Source organism: Pinus tabuliformis, chromosome Q (genome assembly GCF_031772625.1).
Source record: "Pinus tabuliformis cultivar Carrire ecotype Pingquan chromosome Q, CPIR1, whole genome shotgun sequence".
NCBI classification, from domain to species: domain Eukaryota; kingdom Viridiplantae; phylum Streptophyta; class Pinopsida; order Pinales; family Pinaceae; genus Pinus; species Pinus tabuliformis.
In genome coordinates this window covers 921897124-921917042 of record NC_142296.1, presented here as the reverse complement: position 1 = coordinate 921917042, position 19919 = coordinate 921897124, and the positions used below count along the sequence as shown (strand labels likewise).

At 36.2% G+C, this 19919-nt stretch overlaps 1 pseudogene across 1 annotated transcript; it reads left to right on the top strand.

Moving 5' to 3' along the window:
- Window positions 1-959: 959 nt before the first annotated feature.
- Window positions 960-18605, top strand: LOC149222470 (uncharacterized; annotated as a pseudogene). The gene is made up of 5 exons (XR_016249430.1): window positions 960-1193; window positions 16812-16946; window positions 17109-17347; window positions 17511-17570; window positions 18121-18605. The product of XR_016249430.1 is annotated as an uncharacterized LOC149222470 (transcript).
- Window positions 18606-19919: the final 1314 nt, after the last annotated feature.

The window sequence follows — 19919 nt, the reverse complement described above, 5'->3', positions numbered from 1 at the left end:
CTCTTGATTTTTATGTATTTATTGTTTAGTAAGATAAAATTTCACCTCAATACATATATCCTTTCAGTGAATTTAAAATTAAAAAAGTAAGTTAAGAAAGTTCCATTGGAATTACAATTTTAGACAAAATTCTTATTGAATTTGCCAATAAAAAAAGAAATTATACACTTAATAAGTTACTTCTTTAGGTCAAATTTGGTTAGTGTGATTAGTTCAAGGGTTTTATTTTTGGTGATCCAAATGTGAAACTTCACGGTAATGGAGAGAAGACTACTAAAATTCAACCATATTAATTATTGTGATATAAATTGGTTTCCTCGCTTAAATGTCCCTAAATCATAGTTTTTTTATATCACATACTAATTCAACAAGTAAATCAAGAACATATTAACTTAAAAAAAAACTTAGTAATGATGTATAGCACGGGTGGTTAGAAGGATTTAATGATAACCTCCCCACCCATGTTTCAATCTCATACACTACTATGTTGAAGTTTGAGACACGACTATGTTGAATAATCCTCATAAAGGGTTCTACTGGAAAAGAAGAAAAGAAAAAGAGATAAAATATAACATATGACATATGAAAAACAAAAGGAAAAATAGAATATAAAAAGCAAAGAAACCATAATTTTTTTTATAAAATATAAAATATGAAAAACAAAAGGAAAAATAGAATATAAAAAGCAAAGAAACCATATTTTTTCTTTATAGAATATAAAATGATAAAGATAATATGTTTTAATGAGGATTAAGGCAGTTGATCAAATGAAAGGTGGAGGACAATATAATAATAATAAATGAAAATTACCGTGGTGACAAAACTCATCAATTTTTTTGTAGGGATAAAGAAAAATTGTGGCAATTATTAATTTTAAAAAATATTTGAACACGAGACGTAAAATGAAAATGATAACGATATACTATACTTGGTACGAAAGGATTTAAAAAGGGTTTTCTAGAAATGTCTACAAGAACCTTCGGTTACATTATATTATCTGCTGGCGGTATTTTCGTTCTGTTACAAAACCCTGACGTCCTCGACCTTAAAGTTGTTCCTAAAGGCCGTGCCCTGAAGCTATCATGGCGAGCGATTTGAACGAAGACATTGAGGAGCTTTCTCATTTGCTAACAATTGCGAAAAGGCCTAGAATTCGGGCCTTGCTCACTGACGAGCTTCAACAGTCGCAGAAGGTATGTATTTGCTCCATTCTGTTATCACCGCGGGGTTCCTTTCAATGGGTATTGAACTGGTGACCGCTTCTCTGGAAGTTAGATTTATCCATATTTCTTCTAACCATACATTATTTTCCTTTTAAAATCGTTTAACCACGCTGAATTTATACCGGTGCTCTGACAATCAGTCGGAAGCGGCTTTAAGAAGTCCAGCTATTAATTGTAGCCTCTATTTTGCAGCAATTAAACATATCACTGGAAATACTTAATGTACATTCTTATATATGTATAGTGCATTCCGGTGTTGTAACAAGATTGTTTTCAGCGTTTTTATTCTTCCCTGCCAGTAGAAGGCAAGGCACACCTATGGCAATATTATAGTGTAATGCATGTCAACATTATTGCAATTGTGTTGTGTAATGTTATGCCATTTTTTAGATCACCGATCTTAACGGTTTATATGTTGGTTGTTAATATCAGAGTAATTCTGTCATCTTTATAGGCGAGTATTTGTAGTAGTATTTCAGAGTATTACAGTCTAGAACAATGCGGTTATCTTTAGGAGCGAATATTTGTCATACAATCTTTTCGGTGAGGGGGAAGATTGACCTTGATTATCACGCGGCTGAGGTTAGGGTCACTTTCCTCTCTCAGATCAATGGGAGCTATTATCTGTATGAATGTAGGCTGTGTTTTTTACTGTGTTACCCTAGAAGATATTTTGCAAGAGAGGCTTGGAGGGATTGTAATTTAAGTAGCATGTATGGATCGGTCTAAAGCAACTAGCTATGAAATACGAATACTATTCAATCTGTTGGAATGTGGAAAGTTTTTTATAATGAATCTGAAAACTTTCTTGCGAGGGAACGGGTGGGTGACATTGGTATTGGCTGGGCTGGACACTGGTAGTGGAAGGATGATGCATTTTATGGACGGGATTGCACGATCTTGAATGAGTGAAATGTCTCATTCCGTTCCCCCAAGATTTGTGTTATATAAACGCTTGTGTCCTTTTATTGTTTAATTTATGACTGTTTTCTTTATATTGCATGTATTCCTTAGCAGAGCTCTGCTCTGTTTTTGAAACATTTGGTATCAGAAAAAGAGTTTTGATTTTGGGAGAGTGCACAGGTCAAGTCGTTCCTGGTTCTCATAATTTGTAGATGTGCACATGTCAACTGTAAGTCATACTGATACATAGTAGGCACGGTGATCCATGATGAGTTTCGTTGTTGTCTGATTGTGAGTGCATTCAACCTGGATATAGCTGGATATGCTATTAACCATCTTGAAACATGTTTTGACCGGCATTGCAAGTGCAATTTTCTGGTTGTTGTGGGTTTGCACCTGTTTGTGAGTAGACTTGCATGTTGTTTGGTGTTTGTTCCAGTGTTGTCTAGTGTGTCTGCTGATGTAGATATTCTAATGTCAAAGGAGATATCCTATGAGTTGTTCTTGTGAATAAGGTTGCCGAATGGTAGCTTTTTAGTGAATACAGTTTCTTAAATTAAGAGTTCTTTCTACATCCTTTGTTGAAACGTGAGTATGCTTTTTTCGCTATGAAAACATCACATGAATGGTGCAATAAATTGTGGGGTGACACAATGGCATGCCTCCAATGACATATGTTATCTCAATCAATAAATTTCCTTCTATCGTTGAAGGTGGCTAGGTAAACATAGAATCCTAAAGAGGAATAACTATGATAACTCATTTTCCCAAGGATGACATCATATATCTTCCAATCTTTGTCATTGGGAAGCTTCTTTTCCTATTTCTATGTTGTTTTTCATGGTCTGCTATGTTGATTGAATGTTATGGGTTCTATATTGTCTCTCAATTATACGAGTGTTGGTTTTGAACTTTGGAGAGATGAAGTTGGATATTGTGAGCATGATGGCTTGGGTGATGCAGAGAAATTTGCACATAGAAATGCACATCATAAAATAATGTCACGCAAGCAATAAATTAGATAATAAGCATTCACAATAGAATTGCACACACAACAGAAACAACCACATAGTTGCAATTTTTTTTATTGGATTAGTGGTCAATGTTCCTGGTTCATAGAGCCTATGCATTTGTTCTTATAAATTTATAGATAAGTATTATGATATTGGCATTTGGTACATTGTATTTTAGAATGGTGAATTGTACTAGCTTGTGCAATGAGTTTAATTGTTGACATTTAGTATACTTTCTAAATGTATTAAATTGCATATAATTGACCTAAGTTGCCTTATAATTTGGTATTTGCGTTGATTAGAGTTTGATTAGAGGGTTGTAGTAATGTTGGGCTGAGGTAGTGCATTGTTGTTGAAGGAAGGTAGGTGTGCATCTCATGGTTCTTGTCAAAATTTGTTTATATGGGGCCTTCAAGCTCATATTTTATCTTATACTTTAATGTTTGGGAATTGAGTTGCCCTTAAGTAGTGATGCATCAGATGCGTTCTCAAGAATCACCATTTGTCAAATGTGCCTTTAATGAGTGAGGTTATTTAAGATTAATTTATTATTCTAGAAAAATAGAACTTTATTCAAAAATAGGGAAGCAAATTCTAGAATAGTAGCATCTTGGGTTCTCTTTCAGATAATTTTTTTAACTAAGCTGAGACAATACATTGTTGTTGAAGGAATGTAGTTGTGCAATGTGCATCTTATGGTTCCTGTCTAAATTTGTTTATATGGGACCTTTGAGCTCATATTCAATGGTTTGGAATTGAGTTGCCCTTATGTAGTGATGCCTCAGAAACGTTCTTAGTAGTCACCATTTGTTGGTATCAATGTTCTATTAGGCTATCAAGCTCAAATTTGGCTTTAACGAGTGTGGTTGTCTAATATTAATTTATTGTTTTAGAACAATAGAATTTTATCCAAAAAATAGGCAAGCCAATTACAGTATAGTAGACTAGGTTTTCATCTTGAGTTCTCTTTCAGATAAATTTCTTAACTGAACCTAGAAGTTTCCATAGGAAAATATGTTGAAAACATTATCGATGTGTGTTGGTTATAGTGCACCCTTAAATAGATGGACAAAGCTCAACAAGTCCTTGTGCAAATTCCCTTATTTTTATGGCAAATTTAGTCACCATAATGCATGTTTTTTGATCATTCATTTTTGAGGATCCCTTCTTAAAAGCCACTGATAGTGTTTGGGGATGATATCCATAATCTATTGCTATTGATAGGGATTTAGTATTGAAGGGATAGGATTTAGATATCCATAATCTAACGCACACCAAATCAAATGGGAAGATGAAGTTGAAGATATAAGTATGCACTAAACTTCAAAGGAGGGCATGTTTTGGGATTGTTTTTGTTACGACTTACGAGCAATCCTAAGAGATTAATTTGGAAATGCAACATCAGTGATAGTCTTGGATAATTTTAGGTTTGATATTAGTACCTACTTGTTCTCAAGAGAATCTCTTTCCATATTATTTTGTATTGTGGAGAGATTCAAATCTTTGAAGTTCCAGTTTTCGTTGCTTTCAGCTTCATTGTTTAGTTTTAAAGTCAGTGTTATCCTGTTTGTTGGTTATATTATTTTTGAAACAAGGGCATTTTTGCTTTGTTGTGTGATATTGATCTAGTTGGCTTTTTTGTTGTTTGGTATGGTGATATAAAAGTGGCTTCTTGTGGTCTATGGTGTAAAAAATGTACAAACATTGGTGTCTGGCTGAATAAAATGACATCAGCCAAAGGTATGGAAAGTCTTTTGAATACATTGTTTGAATCCCAATGGAGACAAGAAACTCGAATTCAGAACCCTGCAAACTTAATTCATGTCACGATGGCAAGCCAAATGGATTGATTTTAAGATCAGGCTGGGAATCATCAAGACAATGATGGAGAAGTCAAGAACATACAATGTTTTGGGTGTAGAGAGAAATATTTTATAAGAGAAGGTTACTACACTCCTAATAGAGGTGAAAAATTGAGTAGAGGCTAATATAGTGGCCATGTTTCATAATGAAGATGTCAAACTAGAACCAAATGGATGAAGTGCTTGAGGATTTAATGATTGATTCATAGAATTATACGAGCTTAAACCAATGGAGTTTTATAGGGAGGCCTTTTTGAAGGAGTTTTACACCTTTTAATGATTAATCATTTTAAAGGTATAGGATGCATAGGGACTTGCAATTGAAGGTCCTCAACAAGCCTTAGCTCAACGAATTAAGAATCACAACTTTTTGATGGTGAAGGGATGATCAATGCAAGGGTCTGGATTCCTAACTTAGAGATGTTCAATAATTTGATAAAGCCAATGATTGAAGAAGATATGGTCAATTTGTAGCACTACACGTGGGAGGGAGTTATGTATGATTTGTGGAACTAGTGGGTGCAAGCTATTGTGGAGGACATGACCATTGACATTGACACTCAAGGTAATTATCTATGTTTGTGATGATAAAGTTGCTGAGGATTGCTCCCTTTAGTTAAAGAATTTAAGACAACTAAGTGATGTGAAATAGTATGTCATGGAATTCTAACACTTTGGAAGAACGATGAGATGGTGGAAGCTTGTAAATTGGAACTTTTTATGGATGGATCAAGGGAATGATATTAAAGGTTATATCAAGGATTTGAACCCACAGAGCTTGATATGGCAATCAAGCAAGGCTTGCTGTATGAGCCACCATGAGGACTTGTATTGATACTAACAACAATTTATTTAGTGTTATCACTCAAGCACTCCTGCAACATAAATTCTCCTCCTGTATACACACACACCTTCAAAGAAACCCTTGGGCACTCGCCCTCATTTCATGGACGGTGCCTAGCTTTAAACCTGTTGGCATTGATTATAGTGTTTGGTCCAAAAGGGACATTGAGTGAGGCACACAACAGAGGCACAATTATACCGTGAGAGAGGCATATAGAGATGAATGATTTCTTTATTGGAGTCATCAAATACATTGCCATAAGCTTCTTTTATATCTATTATCAAGTTATTTTTACCTACATAGCCATTTATTATGACTCACTAAACAAGGACGTGAAACAATACTAACAATGTTTTATTTAATGTTACCACTCTAACCCCCCCAACATGAACTATCCTCTTCCTTTGTGTGTGTGTGTATTCTCTCTCTTTCTCTCTCTGGGAAATCTCAGGCACTTCCCTTCATTCTGTGCCTTGTGCCTATTGTTAAACCTATTGGTGTTTATTACAGAGCTTGATTTACTAGGGACATGAGTGAGGCATGCAACAGAGGCAGCTAGCCTGAGGTATTGATCTTGAGACCTCTTCCATGAAGCTAAAAGCACTCAACCAGTCGAGTTAGCCCACTGTGCCCAACAACAAAATTTGTATACTGTTGTGTGCGTGTATGTCACTCTTTTGAAACAACTAGGCCCAAAAACAAAATTTGTGTAATGTTCCTGTTTTATTTTTCAACAATAGAACACTGCTCCAATTGTGGGACAGTTTTCAGTGCTCATGTAACTAGCATAATTGTAATTTTCAAGATAGATCTTCACTAGACTCTTGTAGACAATCTCTCACTTTTAGATTGCCATTAACCTAGCTAGGCTGGTTTCTCATAGACAATCAATCAACTAAGCACCCTTTCCACAGTTCCCTTTCTTTGGAGGCTAGGCTACTAAGCTGTTGATCAAAACAGTAAGTCTTCCCTGGTTCATGATTGATTTCTTTGTCATTCAGGCTGTCTTCACCAAAGATGGAATCATACTGCATCCCTCCTAATTTATGATATTATATTCTTATGTACATCAGTTGCTTGTTTTTTGCAAACTTGGGTTCCATGGCCTGATTTCTCATAGCTTAAGCATATTTTTGAATTTTTCCTTTCTTACTGTTGCCGTCTTCACTCTTGCTACCTTTCTTATAGTTCATGCCTTTATTGCAAAGAGCAACCTCCTCTTTGACATTAACTACACACTGTTCTTCAGTCATGATTTCAAGGGTTTATACTAACAGCCTTCTGAAAATTGATGCCTACTTGAGTCAACTGTTGCAATAGTGCTTTCAAGGCGTTTATATGGCTTTACATTGATTCTTCACTGACCATCTTTAAGCCAAAGGATTGCTTCTTTACTGTATACTTGTTGTTTCCAGGTTTTTGACCCAAATACCTTGTTTAATTCATCCCAAATTTCTTTGGAATTTTTAGCCAAGCTCAATGAATGCAATTGTGTATTTGAATTTGCCAGCCCAATGATGGGCTTTAGTTCTGTCATCCTTTATAGTCCACTTAAAGAAGTTATCTTGTTGCGAATGTTCTTTTTCTGTTAAATCCACTGAGCACTCATGTACTCGATAGGGTTAAATTTGTTCAATGACTTTATAATTTATCTTTAGAAGTATGAAAGTTTTTCCTCAGAACTTTCCTGTACTGGTTCACCATTTTCAAGGAGAAAATAACAAAAAAAGCCCATGTATTTCTGTGCCTTGTGTTGCAAAGAAATCTAGGAAGAGGAAATAACCACCTAGTCTGTGTCATACTGATAATGATGTGGCCAATCTTCTATGACTTGCTATGCTGCCTTTCTGCTGGGTTTGGGCATTTGTTTTTGATCTTGAGCTATTTTACATGTTGTGTGTCTTGATGTTTGTGAAACTGCATAATGTAGATCAAACTCCAAAAAGTCTCTTTGGTTTTGGGTATTCCACTCCATTTCTTAGTTGTAGTATTGTCGTGTTTTGTTCTGCTAGAATTAAACAATACCAGAAATAATTGTTCTGATTTTTACAGCTGTACACAAGAGGCTTTTGATTCCCTCCGCAGCTGGTTGTATGCAGGGCCTCTATTATGCAGAGATTTGTATGCATATGCTGGGTTTAATTACCGGATAACTACTTTATATATCATCATTGACGATGCATATGCATATGCTGTGTTTAGTTACTGGATAATTGCTGGAGATGTGTATCCATATGCTGTGTTTAATTACCGGATAACCAATGGAGATCCCTATACATATGCTGGGGTTATGTGCTAAGTTGTCATATCTAGGATAAACACTTTATTTTTCCCTGTTAATTGTAATGTGTATGCATGTGTTGGGTTTATGTGCTAAGTTATCATATCTAGGGTAAACACTTTGTATTTCCCTGAACTGTGTTCAATATAAAACATTTAAAAAAGGTTTGTATCTCTGCTAAACATCTCTATTTTTCAGAATTGAAAGAAATTATAAATATGTATGTCTACTGCTGCATGTTCACCATATTTGTAATGGACGTTTGTTTGTGGATGATGCAATTTTACTGGCTGTTGCACATATGAAGGTCTTGTTTTCACATCTGTTCCATGTCTCAAGGCCATGCTTGTCTCTGCACAGTCCTTTCACTGAGTTGCCTGTGCGCAAGAAATGTCTTTGATTGTGTCCTAATGGCTATCTTCCTTTTATGGCAGATCTCCTCCCATAATTTGTGTCTCTTATAGAAGTCTCAGATGTCTCTGTTTTTGTTTTCCTGCACAATACCTTCTCTGCTTTCATGTGGTTTTACAGTTCTGCAATTAAGATAGAGTGAAGAGGATGAAAAGATTAGCTGAGAAAATATTAAGTAGAATACAAGTTATCTACTCTGTCTCTCAGTGCCTTCAGTCAGTCTCAGGATGACCGTGTTCATCTTCTACACAAGATTGTCATTACACAAGGTTTTAATTATATATCTTTAATCAAGGATGTTGTCTGCTGTTCGGGTCTTCAAAAACAGTCCATGGTTTCATCATCACCTTTTGGACGTTGCAACATTAGGTTTCAATGCAATGTGATTAGAAATATGGATCATTGACTATTAATACAGTTGCCTATGCAAAGGTAATGTTGCATATGCCATTTCTGTGATTTGAGAATTAAATTTGGAGCCACGGTGTTTGGTAAGATCAGCCATTGAATGAACCATTTAGTCAACCATAGTACATGTCTATATTAATGAACAAAATTTAAACATATTTCCTTTTAAAAAATACGTGTCATGGTTACATATATTATATATGTTTAAGAAATATCTCTGCAATGTCAATAATATGTGGAGTGTGTGTATGTGTGTGCATGCTATGCATTAAAAAATTCAGTTTTAAACAAATGTGTTTCATGTTTATGAATTGTGTTATTGCATTGGGGAAACAAGTGACTGCCAATGCTATTTGTTGATGGAAATGGCTATAACATGGAGTTCAACCATCTCAGTTCATAGTTTCACCTTATTGTGTGGAGAGGTGTTCTCCAGCCCAGTATGGTGGAGATGTTGTAATGTCTGGTAAACTTTTTAACTTGGTCATAAAAAAATAAAAATAAAAATAATCCTATGTTGGAATAAAATTAACTTCAAACTAAAATAATAAAAATAAAAATTCTACGCTATTATTATTATTGTTATTAATTTTTGTTGGGTAGTTAAAATAAACTTGATTTGGTCAAGTTAATGGTGGTTTTTGAGCTCCAGGTTTATGAGAACCCATGGTATTCATGTGGAATGTAGCCTATTTTAAGGGGGAAATTGGGGAAATTAAACCAGCCCAGATCACCCTAAAAGAGGTTTGATCCCTCTCGGCGCTTGTTAGTTAGTCTCCAGTTAAGATGGATCTAGGCTGGTTTAACCTACACCATAATCTGATAATCTGGACGTATGAAAGGTCAACAACCCAGCTAATCTAAGTCCAGATGTGATAATTTGGATGGGTGGATAGACAACCACTTTGCTAGATGTCATATATTATTGTAGTATATGCTTGATTTGCTCAGAGCTTGATTGGTTGACAAGGGAAGATAAGCTTTTCTAAAATCTACGAAGGATAGTCCTAAGGAAGATAAACATTACAGAGCTATAGTGAATGAAATTGTTTCTCTGAAGGAGTATGGAGGTTTAACTATTTCATGAAAAACTGAAGAACCTACTGGAAAGCCCTGTCACTAATAGAGAGGAGTTAAATGAAGAACACAACAAATCTAGCATGAAAGAGACGCCAATGCATTGAAAACTGTTTTGTGTGCTGTGCTTAAAATAACAAATTCTTTTGTGCAGGAATACTTACTGCCAGTTCTGTGGAGTGCAAGATATGGTTAGGTTTTTCCCTTTTGTTGTGCCTTTTTAGTGGATGGGCATTTGACGAAGAATTATTAAGAGATATTTTTAGGTGCAGTTACAGTAAGATACATAGCATTTTGAGGTGGTAAAATGACCATATTTCCATTTATCTAAGTGGGGCTTGTTTTGTGCTGCCCAAAGGGTACACTATACTCTTTGCTTTTGTGTAGACGTGTATTGGGTAGGAAGAGTGGAAGTTGCGGTAAAATGGCTATTGCCTAAAGGTAATGATCAGTTCTGACAACTTTCAAGTCATTTATGAATGGGAGTTGTCATGAGATAAGATTGCAAACAAAAATAATGAATAGTGCACCTGCTTGAAAGTGGGCTAAGTGCAGAAAATTCAGCACGTTTGTTGCCAGAGGGAAATAGTCACTTTTGACAAGGGTTAATTCATTGTCTGCTATGAAGGATCAATGAGACTCTTATATTGGATTCATACAAACATGAACAAAGTTTTTACTCAATTGAAGGCTTTCATGTAGAAAATCACAAGAAATATGTGAATCCTGGCTGCCTGAGAGTGGGAGCGAAAGCGGATCGGGGAGCAACATTTTCAAAAGCTCTTGGGCTAGGAGCAATTTTGGGAGCAAATTTTATGTAATATATATTTTTATATATTTTGATGCATATATGTCAATAAAAGCATGTAGAATGATGAATTAGTGATAAAAAATATAAAAACATGGATTAAACCATATAACATCATTGATGTAGTAGTTATAATCTTCATCAACCACAGGTCCACAAATTACAAATTCTCATTTATATAGCATGTTAAGGGTGCACATAACCAAAATAGCATCGAGTGCAATCCATCTCTGAGCCAAAAATACATCAACAAATAGGCTCTAAATGGCCTCTAGCATGCAAAAAAATCACGCTACAACAAATACCTACATATCATCAAAATCATTGCCTATCTTGGGATCTTTGTCATTAATATCACCCTTAAGTCAAGTCAAGATTGATTTTGTTTGAGTGATGGGTACATTTTTAGTAGAGTCATGATAGAGGAGTTTGACAACCAATGTCACTAACATCATGGTACATAGAGGGTTTGGTGCTCTTGATTTAATACGAGTTCTATACCTTAGTACATGACAAGCCAATGGAAACATTGCAATCCACCCAATCCTGAAAATCTTGAAACATTGACAAGTTTGTTGGATTCTGTGTGAGTTCTAAAATTCTACTTTCTTCATATGAAATCCAATGAGGTTGGAACCACTTTCAAACATTTTTGAGGCATTTCATGTTAATGTTAAAAATTTAAGTAAAAGGATGAAACGTTTTCATTTAAGGTAACCACTTTTAAACATTTTTGAGTCATTTCATGGTAATGTTAAAAATTTAAGTAAAAGGATGAAACATTTTCATCATTTTACTCTAAGAATTTAACATTACAATGAATTGCATATCAATACTAGGGCCATAGGCTTGAATATTAGGCTGCTCCACTCAATATTTTTTTTTTTTTTGAAAACAATTTGTGTTTGGAACATGTGTGTTTTATTTTTTGGTTTTTGTTTTTGTTTTTGTTGTTTATATTTCTTGCTTGTGAAGAAAGCTAGGGAGATTTTTTTTTTTTTTGGTTGTGGGACCCTGATGCGCTCCAACTCAGAGTGCGCTTCGGGAGCAGATTTGAAGGGGGGGTGCTCCCACGTAGCCCAGATGAGAATCACATGACATAATTTAAGCATAGTTTTAATACTTTGACTTAGATTCGGAATCAGCCGAGGGTTGACTCCGACTCCGACTCCGACTTGGTATTGACTTGGCGTAGTTGATTTCATTGACTCGGTCGTTGTAAAAAAGAGATTAAATATTTTTTTTAATTTTATTTTTATGAAAAAACATGTTTTTAAAGATTTCATTCATGTTTCCAAACTCAAAGCATTAGGATATAGAGAGAAGACAACATATGATCAAAGTGTGCTCATGAATATATCTATTATATCAAAATGGCACCTAGTGCACTGTCCAATACATGTAATATATAGATATCAGAACAAAAACACAACCAAGGAGGTTCTGAATGGCCTCTACAACAAAACATCACTAGTCACTATTGCGAAACAAGGCAAGATCATCTAGTTCATATTATGAATTAGAGTTAGACCAAAAAACCCATGGCTCCTTCTCACTGCTGCTCCAAAAATCAACTCCAACTCTTCACAAACTCCTCACAAATGCTCACACAAATGCAATGAGATAGTTGTGAGTAAATGTGAGGGGGTTGGGTCACTTTATAGGCTTCGGAGAGGTGTAGAGGTATTAAGAAAAAACTAAAAAAAATTGAGTTTGAAGTCCAAGTTGCTGCTTTTTTCCCTGCAGACTAGCTTGACCGGTTTAAGACGGGCTTGGCTGAACTGGCTGGTCCGTTACTGAAGTGGCCGAATCGGTGTCTGGTTCAGCCGTCGGAGCAGTTGTCGGACTGGTTTTTCTAACTAGCCGACTCGGGCAGGGGTCTGGCTCGATCAACTAGACCGAATCCGATTCAAACCTGCCTAGTTTTAAAACACTGCAGTTGAGAGAAGTACGGATTAATGGAGGTTTATGTCATAAATTAATGGAACAAAATTTGACATAATATATCAGCTAACTTATATTGGAGACTCGAAAGCTGTGGGAAAAGGCAGATTTATGTTGAAGTCATTTAATATAGTGGATTTATGTTGAAGGAGTGATTGGAGGTGTTATATTCCTTGTGGCTTGCTTGACATGCATGAAGCCTTAATATTGGACCAAAATTCTGAAATTCACAATTAGTTTAACAGTGTTGCACACATCGCGATCGGGATTTAATCGGCGCCGGGAAAAAAGCGGAAAAAATCGTTAAAATCGGGAAAAAATCGTTTGGCACAAAAATATTCATTTTTTTAAAAAAATTGAAAAAAATTGAAAAAAAATGAATATTTTTGTGCCAAACGATTTTTTCCCGCTTTTTTCCGATTTTTTCCCGATTTTTCCGATTTTTTCCCGATTTTAACGATTTTTTCCCGATTTTAATGATTTTTTTCCCGCTTTTTTCCGATTTTTTCGATAAAAATCGTTATAAAAAAAAGTGGCGATTTTTATGTATAAAAATCGCGATTTGAATCGGCTAAATGAAAAAATCGCGCTTTTACGATAAAATCGCGATTTTATCGCGATTTTAACAACACTTTGATATTGTTGTAAGGTCTAAATATTGAGGGATTATCTTTATTGATGCAAATCAGATAGTATTGAGGTCATTATATATACTTATAGTCCACTTGCTTCACCAACATGGATACTTTGTGGAATTAACTTCTGATCTCGTTCTCCGCCTTCAAATGAAGGCTACAAGGCCTTTGTTTATAGTAATAGTGATGAATGTAAACTACCCAGCAACACTATTCAGGTTTAGAGGTATGGCCTTGTCTGTAGCTGTAACTTGCATGCTACAACCAGCTAACAATGTAATATCAATCAGGCCAGTAAAATGGTTTTGCTGTCAATCTATAACTATTGCTGCTCAATGTTCAACCATCTCCCTACATTTCCTTATAATAGTGACAAATGAGGAGTGCTCTATTAGTGCAGGCCTCTTGCTGTTCTTCACCTTTTGGCCTCAACAGATTGGCTTGCCACTTCTTCTCAGTGCTGGTGCAGGTTGAGTCTTTACAGTTTATTCATTGCCACCCTTTTGCAGTTGACCATACGAAGGATGGAGAAGCACTATGCTGCCACCTTCATTTGCTGCTACTCTTTCTTTTAATGAGTAGGACAATTCTTCCATGCTTTTTGCCTTCACAAATGTGATCTTGTTGTTTATGGCCTTTACTTTTCTATAATCAAAATTGGGGTCTTCATGCTTGGCCCTGAGTGGAGTGACGTTGGGGCTCAGAATGTTTTGTCTTCTCTTGTCTAGCCCTTGTCCATCATGGCCCATCTGCCTTAAGAGCTTGGAGGCAATGCCTTTGGCATGCTGTTCAAAATCACCAACATGTTTTTGAGAAGGGTCTGAAGAAGGTGAAGTTATCATGCTTGGCCCAATCATGGTGTTGGTTTTCACAGCAATAATGGAAGGGGCTTTTCTAGCCTCTTGGAGTTGGTTGTAGCTTTGCCAATGCGTCTTCCCTTTTTGTCAATTCTTGCTGCAACTGAGCCATCACCTGAGTGAGTCCATTTGGATGACCTCTCCAAATTGCACAAATTGCACTTTGCTCTTGTCCAAATTTTTCCATAACAGCTGCGAGGGAGTCTTGATGTTCATTAAATTCTGTGGAGGTCTCAAGGTTCTTCTCTGTCTTTGCAAGTCTTAGGTCATATATCTGGACCTTCTCCTTTAAGTGTACCCTCTTCTTGAAGCTGCACATTGATGGCCCTTATGTTCTCCAAACTTCTCTTTTTTGCATTGCCCATGTGGAGTCTAGTTTCTCTTAAGTTATAGCAACTGCATCAGGAGCAAGGATTCAACAACTTTCATAACTTATGATCCAAAAACGAAGGACTTTTAATCTACTCATCTCACCAGCATAGAAAGATTGCGGATTTAATTTTTGGTCTCTATTTCTTTGTCTCCAAACTGGTGGCCATATGGCCTCTATTTGTGGTGGAGTTGTGAGTGTAAACTACCCAGCAGTGCTATCCAGGATTAGATGTATGGCCTGGTCTTTGGTGTAACCTGCCCACAACAACCACTACCAGTTTAATAATAATCAGGCCAATAAAAACCAAGGCTATGTCGAGCATGATTGAATTCTTGATTACTGATTGAATACCTCATATTTTGATTACTGATTGAATTCCCCTTGAATTAATGTGTATATTAGTGATTACTGATTGAATTCCTGATTACTGGTTGAATTGAAATCATGATTATTGAGTGAATGTTTATTAATGTTTTGATGCCAATCAGTAATTGCTGAACTTTTCCATTGACTTATCCTCCATGCTCAGTAGAATGCACTGCAAGAATGTAAAGTACAAAATGTTGTTATCCTTTGATGGAGTACTCACCAAGGTACTGCTAGGAAAAGTGTGGGTCTAAATGGAATAGATGTAGATAAAGTTGTAAATAATACAAACAAGACAGACCATGGACTCTTTAAGGTACTGCCAGGAAAAAGGCAGGTCTAAATGGAATAAATGTATAGAGAAAGTCCTAAATAATACAAACAAGTCAGACCATGGATTTTCTATATACGCAATTTTTAGAGTAGAAACCCTTCATGGGCGTTCAAGGTCCATACATACAAGCGACTTTTAAAATCCCTGCATCTGAATGCGTCTAAATGGAATAGATGTAGATAAGGTCGTAAATAATACAAGCAAGACAGACCATGGACTCTTTAACGTACTGCCAGGAAAAGGGCAGGTCTAAATGGAATAAATGTAGAGAAAGTCCTAAATAATACAAACAAGTCAGACCATGGATTTTCTATATACGCAATTTTTAGAGTAGAAACCCTTTCATGGGGGTTCAAGGTCCATACATACAAGTGGCTTTTAAAATCCCTGCATCTGAATGACCGATTGCACTTCATTTACTCCAGCCACCTTTCAAAGTTAGTCCTGCCCCCAAAGTGTGACCTAACATCACACCAGAGATTGCAGGGCATTGATGTTGCGTTAGTGAAAATGTGGGAATGTTGTGGATATGTATCCCTGTTTCAGTAGGCCCTACATACACAACCGCATGAAGTTGTCTAGGTAATGAGATAGCCTGAAAATTCTACTATGTAAGTAGGCAGGTATGATCCCTGTTTGGGGGTGTGCAACGTTCAAGCAAAATAGAAACACATTTGAGCAGATGTAGAGTGAAGTTGGAGGGGTCTCTCTCCAGTGAAAAGCCAAGGGAGGCAGCTTGCTTGTGTCTACCTGTATCATGTCAACTATGTTCCAAGATGAAGATAATGCCAAAACCTCTGATTCTTTGCCCTTTGATGATATAATGGAATGAAGCCATGGAATCCTTTGATCCAGCAACTGTTTCTCAGCTCTCCAACATAGAGCCAGTGACATCCTTTCCCGTCAACTTGACTTCAGAGTGCTGGCCTTGTAAAATTGCCATCCCTGCTTCCTTTGATCACAACCAGGGATGTGCCTGGGTCTGTTTGAATCCGGTGCGGGCGAAGGGAGGTGGATTTTCCATCCCTGCTTCCTTTGATCATAACCAGAAATGTGCCTGGGTCTGTGCGGGGCTGGGGAGGGATGGAAGGGGTTGTGGGGTGTCTCTGTTGCAATACTGGCATAGGGTGTCTGGCAAGGACTTTAGATCATTTAAGGTGCTGAAGAGTTCCAGTATTATTTAGTATATGTTAACTTTAATGAAATATATAAAAACTATGATACATTGTTAAATACTGTAAACAGTCTTAATCAAATATTATTCTTTTATTGCAAAGATATATTATCTAGTAATTATAACGGATATTCCTTGTTGGAATCTGGAAGGGAACATTATTATTATTATTTTTTTTTTTTTTAACATTTATTCGAAGTACCTTTTTTCATGGACGAAGATACACCAGAAACTGTTCTAGGAATTGAATTATATTTTTTTCAAGATAATTTACTTTTTTCTACGGCCTTTTTTTTAGGCCCAAGTGACTGCAGAGTCAAAAGGTCCAGTAAAGATAGCAGCACCTTTACAAACCTCTGCTGAAAAAATACCTGAAACATCGTACACAACACTTGGGTCATTTAGGTGGGATCAGGATAATGAAAAAATGAAGGTGAGGTTGACATCATAATTTTTGTTCTGATCTTCTTAAGAATGAGTAAGCTATTTTATAATGTGAAAGAGTTTCAAACAACTAAGAAGTTAGAACCCTATCATATATGCTATATTTTTTCCCAGATTCTCGGATGGTTTTTAGTAATGTAAAATTTTGCAGGTATATCTATTTCTCGAGGGAGTAAATGAAGAGAAATTGTTTCTAATTTCCAGCCTTGGTCATTTGATGTCAAACTTCACGATATCGAAGGAAAAAATTATCGCTGTGGTGTGCCAAAGCTGAACAAGGCTATAGTGCCAGAAAAATGTAGACTCATTGTTAAGCCTCAACGTGTTATTATTACCCTTCAGAAGGCTGAGAAGGGTAATTGGCTAGATATTTATTACAAGGAGGATAAGGTTGGTTGCTGAAATTCCATCTTTTGTAATGTTATTGAGATTTTTGTCTCGCTTTATTAAAATTTTATTTCTATTTTGTGTGAGCTTGTCTTGCGCCATTCAGTGTATTTTAGATTGCTCATCATTAAGATTCTGAGCTATTGCTGTTGATTTTTGTGTTCAGTTGAAGTCAAACCTTGACAAGAACAAAGATCCAATGGCAGGAATCATGGATCTGATGAAGGTAATAACCGTAATACAGTCCAAACACTTACAGTTCATTCAATTGCTTACAGTTAGTTTTCAAAAAAATTGCCTTTGCATTTTTAGTTGGAGAAGCAAAATGTAACTATAATAACACAAGAATCCTTGAGTCTAAAATGGAAGGATTATATCAGATGCGTGGAGAATTTATGTAGGTTATCAATATTTGACATTTAAATCCGTTCCAACTTCTTCTGCATATTCATGCACTAGAGCTACCTTATCCTGTTTATGGGGACTTTGGGCAATGGTGTTGTAGAAATATATTAGAGTTGATTTCATAGTATCTGTTGATAGGAATATGCTAAATCTTACATAGATGAGCTCTGTATAATTGGACAACTGCTGCTTTGATGATTTTGGATATGCTTTGTCCACATTAACAGGGCTTGTCTGTCTAATAGTGAGGCTCATGGGTTAAAACTTTAAAAGGTCTTGCATAGATGTCATATGGTACAATTTCTAGATACAATTAATGCTTTTTGTTCAAGCATGAATTTATAATTTTTTGTTTTCCAATTTTCCTGTAGAATATGTATGAAGAGGGTGATGATGATATGAAGAAAACTATTGCCAAAGCTTGGAGTGAAGCACGAACAGGGAAGAAACCAGATCCATTAAAAGGATACGGTGGTGACATGTAGAAAGAGCAGATTGAAATTTAGAGCTCCATATATGCCTATTCAGCAGCAGAGGCAGCTAGAATTGTGAGATGAATACTTTGTAGTATAAGGTATTTACTGTGCCACAGTGTTTGACCTAGGCCAGTTCACAGTCCTGATGAGTTTCAAGTTGGTTATTACGTTAGATCTGCTGACGTTGCCAAAACTGGAAAAAAAATTAAGACTTGTATTGCTCTTTGATTAGGCCGTCGGTTTCATAGTATATATGCAAATGTCTTTTGCACAATCTCACATATGCAAGTAGGCTACGTTGCAGTTCCGGAGTTTTATACTTAACTATACAAACAGTATATTGTTACGTATGATAAATTCAAAATTTTTGATTTTGCTTATCAGCACGTTGATTTATTATACTCAAATGACCAAAGTTACATGCTCTGATACGGGTTACCTAAGCTGGAGAATAAAGATCTACAAGATAGATGCTGTTTCATTCAGTAAATTAATGTTTGGCTCTTTGGAAATAGAAAGGGCTATTTTAAAAAGGTTACCCTGAGGGTGTCTTTGAAGCTAGTTTCTGAAATTTGTTGTGCGAAACTTAATGGTTTTCCAAACCCATTTGTGTTCTTGGGGTTTGACCTATTCCACTCTTATCGATTATAGCCCATCCTTTGCCGCCTGTTTTGTGTATGGTTATGAATCAGATGTTAAATCTTGAAAACCCATTTGTGTCCTTGGGTTTTGACCTATTCCACTCTTAGCGATTATAGCCCATCCTTTGCCCCACCTGTTGTCTTGTGTATGGTTATGAATCAGATGTTAAATCCTGTTTATCCCCAGCTACACCTGATCTTCATTTTGGATTCCATATCATTTGATCCGATTAGATTAGATTTCCCCTACTTCCTTATTATGTTGAAAGGTGCTCTCCAGCCCAGTATGGAAGAAATGTTATACTGTCTTGTTCTGTCCTGTTATAGAGCATTGATCCTCATAAGGCACCATAGTGATGGGCAGCTTCATATTTACTGGGTGTGTAGGCATGAATGATGAACAAGTATGGGCTAAGTTTAGCGACTTCACCGTTTCAAGTGACATGTCGTTGGGTGCCAGAGGCAACCACCGTGTCAGGGTTTACCAATACACCTTTCCGAGTTCTATTTGTACCCTGGTTTGGCAAACGAACTCTTCTATTTTAAAGACTAGGCAACACCACTTGAGCATTTTCATTGCTTTGTAGGCAATCATGTTCTTTTGGTTTCGTAGATGTGAACTAGCTTTGTAGGCAATCATGTGCTTTTGGTTTCGTAGATGTGAACTATTTTAGTGATCGGGCAATTAGAGGAGGCCCCGTACTAGAACAAATTCACTATTGTAATGATCAGGCCAAATTCACCATTTTAATGATCAGGCAGTGTTTTGTACTTGACTTCCAAGATGAACATCCCAGAAGTTTTCTGCTTCTTTCTTTTTAGATATGATAACTGTTAATTAGAAATCGCTCCGTTTTTGTTCTTTCCAATTGTGATGGTTGAGTAAAGAAAAACATTCATAGTCTTTCCAGTAGCGATGGTTGACTAAAGAAAAGAATGGCAGGCTAGGCTCAACTGAAAACATGGAGTTAAATCAGGCTCTCAGTGTACAAGTATAATAATGAGTTGATAGTTAAATTTTAGCGCAGACTAATTATTGATGTCTTGTTTTTT